Here is a 10,487-nt window from a genome sequence, read left to right as displayed (position 1 = left end):
CCATGTTAGCAAGAAAGCTAATGGAGTTAGAGCATTCCCAGCCTATTTCCTATCATATATCCATATATATCATATAATTACACTAAAAATCAGTGTATTTTCTCTTTATTGTTCAATCAAATAATCTTTTTTATACTTTTATCATTATATTTTCTCTCTGATTCACTCACGACCACTTTCAGAAAATATTAAGAAGTTATACAGTGTGAACAGTGAAACCCATAAATTTAACTTTCCTATATAGCATTTTTTCTCTTCTCTACTCACAACCACCAATAACAATACCATATAATTCATAAAGCTCCCTCACAATAATATAGGGAATATGCTGAGAATGCTCTTAGGGCCCGTTAGGCTCGGGAGTACCACAAACAAATAGGATGAAAGCTGGGAGTGGTTGATAACAAATCGAAAGTTGAACCACCGTGACGCAAAGCAGCAAACTGAGTTCAAATATAAATCACCGTGACGCGAAGCAGCAAACTGAGTTCAAATATAAATCAAAAATCTGTTTTTTTTTAATCCCAATTTATTTTAATTAATTTCATCGTCAAAAACAAAATCAAAGATATGTTTTTTCCTCCCATTAATCATTTCTTTACTCATCAATACAAATTCAAAAATCAATTATCGACAGCAAACTTCATGTATAGATGTCGGTCTATCAGTAACGATTCACGAAATGCTTATGTTAGGAAGGGTAATTGTGTAAATTTTGTTTATAAGCATTCCAATTCTTTTTTATGAATGTAAACCAAACATGTTATTAATTTCTAAAGATTCCATTCAAATTCTGATTCAAATTCTTTTAAAAAGCATTCCATGAAGCATATATAAAAATATAATAAAAAGAATAATAGATAATGTTAAAAGTAAGGGAATATCCAACCGAATAAAAAAAAAATCAAATTTCCGGTAAAGTCTGCGTGGAAAAAGGGGTTGATTCATAAATATAATATCTGTTTTGAATGCAAATCGAAACAGCTCAGCTTACAGTCAACGCCCACTGATCGGACATTTTTGGTGGGATTACGATCAGCATGTATTCATCTAATTTCTTCAGCTTAACATGTTTCAATTTTCATCAATCAAAATGAAGTTTTTGTAGAGAACTTAAAAGTCAAAGTTTGTGATGAACTGTTTGTTATTCAATTTCAGGTGGGTGTATGATTGTTGCTACGTTTCTGTTACTTTCTTTTATCGGCTGTTCTGCAAGGAGCCTCTATCCTCTTCCAAGTCATACTCAAATTACCAAAAAGCCCCTAACGTTGCGCACCGTGGTTCAAATGGACAACTCCCGGAGGAAACTGCTCCTGCTTACCTGGTACATTCTCCATTTTTGACTTTCTCAAAGTCAAACATATTGAATTATATTATTAGGGGTGTGCCCAAAGAAACACCACGGTTTGGTTTTTTGCTTAGTAAAAACTGAACTTTTGCCCCGGTGCCAGTTTTGCATGTAACTAAAACCGAACCGAATGGAATTTATGAATATTCATTTTTTATTTTGAGTTTGAAGTAATTTGTAAAAATTTAATATATAGTGTTACCCAAATATATTAGCCATTAATAACAAAAGATTTCGGCCCAAGTTCATTAGTTGGGTCAAAAAGTGTTCCCTGGTTTCCAGCCCAAATGGAAAAAACCAAAACCAGACGAGTTTTCAAAAACTCGAAAACCGAATTTTCGGTTTTTGGTTCTGTTTGATCACAAAACCAACCCATGAGCATCCTAATCACTTTCCTAAAAAAGGTAAGATCATTTTTTGTAAAAATATAGGCAATGAAATCATACCTTGAACAATGATAATTTTATAAATCCAAAAGAAGTGGATCAAAATTTTATACGGGTCAGCCCTAACGGATTGTTTTGCTTTTGAGTTTTCACCACACTAAAAGTTACCTCTTCTGATCCGTTAACTGTAATATGGTTTTGAAGATTTGGGTAGTTACTATTTACTGCAGAGAGCAATCGAAGAAGGCACGGATTTCATAGAAACAGATATCCTAGTCAGCAAAGATGGTGTGCTTATGTGTCATCATGATGTCACACTTGATGATACAACTGATATTGCAGAACACAAGGAATTTGCAGACCGAGTGAAGACGTATGAAGTTGAAGGAGAAAATAAAACCGGCCTGTTCATATGTATATTTGGATTCCTTTATTTTTGAATCAAAATATGATTTTATTATTGTTGTCACGTAAATCATTTGCTAATTACTTGACTTGTTTGCAGTTGATTTTACTTTAAAAGAACTTAAAACTTTGAGGGCAAGGCAGAGGTTTTCGTTCCGTGATCAGCAGTATAATGGTTAGTTTTCTTTATGTTAACTTGTTAAGTAGAAGGGCATTTCAGTCATTAAACTGATTATTTGGTTATTCTTTTTTTGATAAATAGATTCGTATACTGATTATTTCACGGTCAAACAGTCGGTTTTATACTAGTTAGAGATTTAGTCCGACATAAAATGGCCTGTCTACCCCTTTGAGACTTTGATGCTAGTTAGGCACCATATCAAATTTCCACTTCCGTCCTTGTTAAAAAAGCCCTCACATTTCCACATCATCACCACTTATACATTTATTTTTCATGATCAAATTACTTTTTACACCAAATGAAATATTTCTAAAAAGTTTAGTTAACTGATTATGATAAACGTCATTCCCACTTTGGTCGGTGGTAAGTGTTTAGGGTATAGAATAGGAGGTCAAGGGTCCAATTCCTGTGGAGTGCAACATTTTGCTGGTAAAAAAACTTATTATAATAAACAAATACTTTGTAAGTAAAATAATTTATATAAATTAAAGTATTGAGTAAAAGAAACAAAATCATTATAAAAAGTTATATAAGTTGATGTTTTTGAAAGAAAATTTTACCCAAATACAACGTTTAAAATGCTTTAAACTGATTAATTAATTATTGTGACTTCAAGTAATCAGTTTATTATGTTTGAATAACTAGATTCTGTTAAGTAATCAGTTTTAAGGATTGTTCGATAGCCTCTTAATGCTGAATCGGTCAGAGGTAGAATGCGCTTGGTTCACTAAAAATGCATCTCTTAATGGTTTATGGAGCCTCTCAGTGGTTGACATAACATAATAACATTCAACTAGTTTATCTAACAATATATGTGTGTGTATCTAACATGTGAACAGGAAAGTTTCCTATAATTACATTTGAAGAGTACATTCAAATTGCATTAAATGCGTCACGTGTCGTTGGAATATATCCAGAAATTAAAAATCCTATATTGATGAATCAGCATGTGAGTTATAGCTTGTAACTTTTATTCTAAACTTTTAATCTTCACATGTCATAATATTACATCAAATTCATGAAATTAAACTTATATTTTAGGTTAAATGGCCTAAAGGGAAAAAATTTGAAGACGTGTTTGTTGAAGTACTTAAAAAATGCGGGTATAAAGGCTCGTATTTATCAAAGGATTGGCTAAAACAGCCATGCTTTATTCAGTCATTTGCCCCGTCATCACTTGTTCATATCCACAACAAAACAGATTTACCAAAGATATTCTTAATTGATGATGTGGATGTTACAACACAAGACACAAATCAGGTAAAATTCTCATTCACAAAAATATAATTTTCACTACTTTTATCAACGGGTGTGAATTTCTGACACGTTCACAGTTTGGGTTGAACCCCTGAACACGCTTAGTTAAACAGGTCTGTTTGTGTCAACGTGACGGATTTGTGGGTTAACCTGTTAAACCGGTGTATTTATTTTTTTAATATGTTTTAAGATCTTTGGATAGTTTTTAGGCTTAGATTTAGAGTTTAGGGTTTGGATCAAATACAAATGACTATTATCTTGAGAACTGTAAAAATAACTAGAGTAATTATTATTACTCTAAAACTTTTGAACTAGAGTAATTATTATTACACTATATTATTTTTTATAACATAATTACTCTAGTTCAAAACTGTAATTACTCTAGTTATTTGTATGTTTAGTATTTCAATTTTATTTGTACCGGATCCCACCCCTAGAAGTTTAAAAATAAATTGGCATAGTTTAAATAAAATGCTTAAAAGGATAAAAATAAAATGTAAATTTAGGATTTTAAAGTATTAATATTAAAAAGAAAGAGCAAATTGAGTTATTTTTGGCTTAGGCAGGAAAAAAGTAATAACTTTTTTCTGCTTAAACGGGTTGTGAAATATTTTCGGGTTCGTGCTGGTTTGACCTGCCAACCTGATAACACGACACGTTTAGCAGTCCTACTTTCATCCTTAAACTTATATAATAATTAGAATTTGAAAACATTCAAGCATGTAATTATCTAATTATTACAATTTACAAGTTAAAAGCTGATTATCGAATCCCGATTATTACATCAAATTATCACTTTTAAAATGCAGATTAAAACACCATTTTGACATGATCATGTGATGCTTTTAAATGGCTTTCAAGAATCTAATTTGTTTTTGTTTGTAGACGTACGCGGAAATCACTTCGGATCATTATTTTAATTACATTAAAGAATATGTTGTCGGGATTGGTCCATGGAAAGATACCATTGTTCCCGTAAAAGATAACTACACTCAAACGCCTACTGATCTTGTGACCCGAGCACACGCCCATAATCTACAGGTACATTAGTCACAGTTTGACTTTTGAGGTCAAACAGTCACTTTCAGAAATTCAAAATTTATGTCGATTCTTATTAATTCTTTATAAAAAAATTCCCATAAGATTATCATATAGGAATTTTCATTGTCATCATAAAGAATAAAGATTTGGAATAATAATTTTTTTTTTTTTGAAAATTTCACTGGTTGATCACAAAAAGTCAAAATCTGCCTCTTCACAAATTTCAAAATTTATTTTTTAACACTAATCTTTTCCCATATGTAGCATGCTTGAAATTTCATTGTAATAATCCAAGTATTATTGAAACTTAATCAACCTTGTATAAAACAGAGTTGACTTTTTATCTTTTTGACTTTAAAAGGTCAAAATTAATCTCTCCATATAAATTGCAAGTCAAAATTGCAAACCTCATTCTAACGGTCAAAGTTCTCTAAAAATTTCATTACATTTAATAAAAACAAAGCTGAATTCCTGGTTTGACTTTATAAAAAGTCAAGATTAATATCCTTCTTTTGACTTTCAGGTGCACCCGTACACATTTCGCAATGAAAACCAGTATTTACATTTCAACTTCTGTCAAGACCCTTACATGGAATATGATTACTGGATAAACACAATTGGAATTGACGGGCTTTTTACAGATTTCACGGGTAGCCTCCACCATTACCAAGAATGGACCTCACGTTCTCCCGGTACAGTCGATGCAACCAAAGTATTGCACAATATTTCTAAAATGATTAGAAAGTTTGAAATTTCTATCAGAAAGTAGATAGATTCTTCCAAACATAATTTATGTTTGTGTGTATTTTTAACAGTGACATTATTATTTTACCCTTGGCATGTATGCACTTGTCTTGGATCGTTTTCACTAATAAGAGTGTACTTATCAAATGTATAAACACGTAACTGTGAAATTACTATTTTACCCTTGACCGGTTATGCACATTGTCTTGGATCGTTTACACTAATAAGAGTTTGCATATCAAACGTTTAAACACGTAAATGTGAAATTACTATTTTACCCTTGACACATTAGGCAACTTGTCTTGGATCATTTTCACTAATAGGAGTTTACATATCAAACGTTTAACCACGCAATTGTAAAATTACTATTTTACCCTTGACATGTTAGGCAACTTGTCTTGGATCATTTTCACTAATAAGAGTTTACATTTAAACGTTTAACCACGTAATATCACTATTTTACCCTTGACCGGTTATGTAAATTGTCTGATCGTTTACACTAATAAGAGTTTACGTATCAAACGTTTAAACACGTAACTGTGAAATTATTATCTTACCCTTGACCGGTTATGCAACTTGTATTGATCATTTTCTATAATAGGAGTTTACATATCTAACTTAAACATGTAACTGAGAAACTACTATTTTACCTTTGACGGGTTATGCAACTTGTATTGATCATTTTCACTAATGGAGTTTACATATCAAACTTCAACATGCAACTGCTAAATTACTATTTTAAAGTAAAATACACTTTCTGTTTCCTTTAGTTTTGAAATTTATAAGATACAAATTTAACTTTATATTTGATGTTTATGAATTATGTTTGTTTTCTCATATGACAATCGCCAAACATGTACTCATGTTTTGGATAACGGCCGAGCGGTTGGCAAGTATAAATATCGGAAGGGAGGCCGGGGTTAGAAAGCATGTTTTGGTGGGGCCCATAAATATCTGAAACACCGAAAACACGGTGGTGTTGGTCATGTGAGGTGGCGACGGCCATGGCTTCATCTTTGTCAATCGGAAGCCGGTCAAAGGTGGCGTTCATGAAAGTGGCTGCCATGATCACTACAGGGCCAGAGGCCATGAGCGGGCCAGCAATGGCACCGCCTACGACCTGGCCTTGTAGGCCCACTAAATATATGGCTAAGCCAGTGACTCCTGGCGGGGCCGGTGGCGGCAGTACAGATCCCACCAATGATAAGATCTCGAACTGCCCATGAAGGGTTACTATCGCCCCGGCCCCTGGACCTCCTTGTGCTGGTGTTGGCTGGCGTAGCATGACGTTGCTCACGAACCCGGTGGCACTTAGCACCCAAATCCCTTGTTGCTTCCTCCTTGCAAAAGTGGCTAAGCTTTCACTAATGTCACACCCGGGGCTAACCTCCATGGCGTGGGCCCGCAACGTGTTGGGACTGTCTCGAGTGATGATGATAGGTGGTTTGGGCTTGTTTTTGGAACCGGCAGGCCGGCCTTGGGGCCTTCTAACGGTTGCGTGTTCGCCAGTTTTTGATGTTATAGCACTAAGGTCTCCACTGCCAGCCATATTTGTTACTTGCGGTTAGCTAAATCCACGTTTATGTGGGGAGATTTGTATGGATATATTAATGTTGAAAAATCAAAAGAATGACATATAATTAGGAGAGAGTTAAGTAAAACCTACATTTGTAAATTTATATTTATATTTAGTTTTATGCATCTCAAATTCCTAATTCTTAACTACTATTCAAAATAAATAAATAACAAAAAAGAAAAAAAAAAGCCTTGTCAAAACCAAACTATCACACTATACCATTATAACCAGTTAACTAGGACCTGATTCTGATTCATCATGTTAAAAAGAAAATGTGCTTTAGGTCCATTAAATTTTTATGGGCCAATTAAGCTTTATATGGATCTACAATTTGGGTTGGTCGTTTTCTAAAACTGAGGTGCATTATTGGTGCATATAACCGGATCGGTTTTAATACCGGTTCGGATTAAGACAACGAAAATTAAAACTAGATCAGATTCGGTTTTAACTGGTTTCAAATGATATATTCTCAAACCGATTTCAAACGGACTGATAAGATCTTATTGAGGAGCTAGCAGGGGCGAATTTACATCGGATGCAGGGGGTGCATGGAACCCCCCGAGTTTCAAAATTATAGCGTAATACTATATCTAAAATATGGGGTGCACCCTCTTATAAAATTGGAGTGCACCATCCAAGAAAATTAGAAAAGTGGTGAAGTGGATTAGGCATTGGTTGTTAGCAATAATGTCCCTACTTCGATTCTTGTTAATGGTCGGTTTTGTCGCGTGTATGTAATATTTTTTAGATGTGTGTTTAGGGCTAACGTGCACATATAGGATGTAGGAAATGTTGTTTTTACCTATAACTATATGTTGTTTGCATGTAGGGTATGTTTGTTTATTGTTTGGTTTTTATTAGGTATATTTACTTTATATTAACATATGTTGCTACTGTGTATTAGTTATTAGTTTAGGTTTTGTATAGATTTTATTTGTTCATTTCCTTTTCCTTAGGTTAGTTGTGTGATTATGCTTGTGTTCTAAAAGTATGAATCATAAACAATCATTAATATTTTGGTTTGATATTGCTATTAGTGGTTATGGATTTTGAATTGATTATCGATCATCACCATACTCTATGCTTTGGTATGTATACATCATCTAATTATTTAGTCGAATGTTTTCGTTAATTGAAGATTTTATTAGGTCATGACTAAATTATTTTGCTTTTGGGTGCAATCCAAGAATTAGTTAATGATCACTTGTTGAAGCCGCTGCCAGTGTGATTAGACAGATTTCATGGCATAGAGGTTATACATGCATTAGACTATCTAGGCGCTACGCCCCTAAACAACCTCAGCGCAACACGTCGGGGCATCTACTAGTTGTATTTATATTATTTGTTTTTTATGTTCTAATGATTATTTGTATCGTATTTTTATTATGTGATGAACCTTATCCCGAACCGAACAATTGAACTGACCCGAACCGTCGAACCGTTCTAAATTTTTTTTATATCCAACTTATAAACAAGTTTTTATCAAGTTAGTTACTAATGAAGTCACAGAAAAGAGATTTCGCGGGGTCGGTTTTCGGAGTAAAAGATAATAAAGAACTTGAAAGAAGCCTCGGTTCCATTAGGTTGTGCCGCAAGCCCGCAACAAACTGATGGAAATGTAATCTGTGGTCACACATTCACATTAGATGGGATTTGGGTAAGATACCAATAGGAAAGAAAGAATTTAAAATTCATCCCCACGTGTGCACGGAATTTCAACGAATTCATCTTTAACTCGAATCTGCATGAGTATTGTTGCTACGACAAGTATGACGACAATGAAGGTACGACAATCCAAGAGTATAACTTTTCCAGAGCTTCCTATCTGCTAAGATCAAAGACACACGACCGATTAGCCTCACCGCAGGAGGGGTATCCCGCGATGAGCCTCCAGCATGAGAATCATCGATTTGATACAAGATATGATAAGAGAGTAAGAATGAAAAGAGAGTAGAGAAAAATAGGATCAGTGTAAGTGAATTGTTACCGTTGGTGAAGTCCTTTATTTATAGCAGCAGCACAAACAGACAGTCAAGGCTTTACTGTAGCTTAGTATAATTACATCATAAACATACAAACAAACATACTTGCGAACTGATGTGTTGTAAAACACACTTATTTTCCGCAGATTTTATCTAAGTTTTTATATTATAGTTAATGTATTTTAACTTATTTTATCTAGGTTTTACATATTTTTATTTATCTTGTAGGTTACGGGTTAAAGGAAGAAAAACCGGACTTCGTGAGGAACTTAAAGGCATTGTACGCATACGATTTCAAGACAAAGCTCAAAGCCCGGTCCATTTACATCATGGACAAGCCCAAGTCTTACACTAATAATAATATAAAAAAAAAAATTAAACCCTAAGGCCCCCATTCAGTCCGATCGCAAGCAGGCAGCCAAGAAAAAAGAGAGAAAAAGTTTTTTGTGGCTAGGGTTCTTGGGTGTGGAGGCTAAGGAAGAAGAAGGAGGCAGGAAAAAAGGCCCGGGATTGATTTTCCATCATTTATTGCAGCCAAGAACAGCCCCAATTCATCATATATCCTTTCGTTTATTTCATTGTTCATCAACTTTAATTTTCTTGATCAATTGTTAAGTAGTTTTGCAATTTCTTGAAAGATTGTAGTGTTTATGATTAGTATTGATTGTTGAATGATTGAATTGATGATTGGAATGAGTTATATAATGTTTTTATTGAGTAATCATGGTTGTCCAAAAAAAATGTTAGGCTAAACTTGTTGGTTCTACCTAGGAATGATGAAAATTGTTAGTGTTTTATGAGACAGCGGTTAGACGCCTTCTTAGAGACCGAGAGGTAATAAGAAGTTAGGGTTGTTTCATTACCTTTGCATGCTAGAATTAGAATTGCGAGAGAGCGAGTTCGTTTCTTGTCCGGTTTAGGTGTTTTGAGCGACTAGTTGATCTATTTGGTTTAAATTAAATTGTTCCTCTATCCTTGGTTGTGTAGTATTCATTACCATTAGGGTCGAGTGTTGGTGAGACCGAGAGGTGAATCAACATTAGCACACGTTAACAATTGTTTTCCGGTTTGGTCGTTTTAGCCGATTAAGAGTAGTTAAGGTTTGTTGAGTGAGACCGAGAGGTAATCCAGTGAGCCTGAGCGATCCTTAGTCGTGTCATCTTTAGGAACCGGTGTCTTGATATCATCCAATCCATTTGCTTGTTAAGCATACAATTTGATTCAAACCTAGGTAAACGTTTTTCTCTATCCAAAGTCAACACAGTCAAGTTTTCGTTAAGTTTTCTATTTTTGGTAACTCTTGTCAGTTAGTCTAGTTAAATTATTTTAAAAAGAAAAACTAAAAATTAAAATCAATTAAATATTATTCTTGGGTAGGTCTTGTCTAGGGTTAGTGATCATTAGCGTTTATATGTGTCCTCATGTTCGATACTCGGACTTCCTAGGTCTATACTACTTGTGACCGGTACACTTGTCAGTTGTGTGTGGTTAGGATTTTCATTTTAAATTTAAAGCTTAGTTGTGAGGGTCATTCATTCTTTTAGACATATCATCCGACGCACATCAC

General features: G+C 34.1%; 2 pseudogenes across 1 annotated transcript; one reads left to right on the top strand and one right to left on the bottom strand.

The window, feature by feature from the left end:
* The first annotated feature begins 1,166 nt into the window (after nt 1-1,166).
* Nucleotides 1,167-5,551, top strand: LOC143605878 (glycerophosphodiester phosphodiesterase GDPD6-like; annotated as a pseudogene). The gene is made up of 7 exons (XR_013148636.1): nt 1,167-1,324; nt 1,965-2,148; nt 2,240-2,314; nt 3,160-3,269; nt 3,362-3,580; nt 4,463-4,618; nt 5,142-5,551. The product of XR_013148636.1 is annotated as a glycerophosphodiester phosphodiesterase GDPD6-like (transcript).
* A 671-nt stretch (nt 5,552-6,222) lies between these two features.
* On the bottom strand, nt 6,223-6,960 carry LOC143605879 (AT-hook motif nuclear-localized protein 16 pseudogene; annotated as a pseudogene).
* Between the last annotated feature and the right edge of the window lie 3,527 nt (nt 6,961-10,487).

The sequence above is a fragment of the Bidens hawaiensis genome, unplaced genomic scaffold (assembly GCF_021521415.1).
Source record: "Bidens hawaiensis isolate Kalapana, Puna unplaced genomic scaffold, B.hawaiensis_p1.1 tig00071818_1, whole genome shotgun sequence".
NCBI lineage: Eukaryota > Viridiplantae > Streptophyta > Magnoliopsida > Asterales > Asteraceae > Bidens > Bidens hawaiensis.
This window is presented reverse-complemented; position numbering and strand designations above follow the sequence as displayed.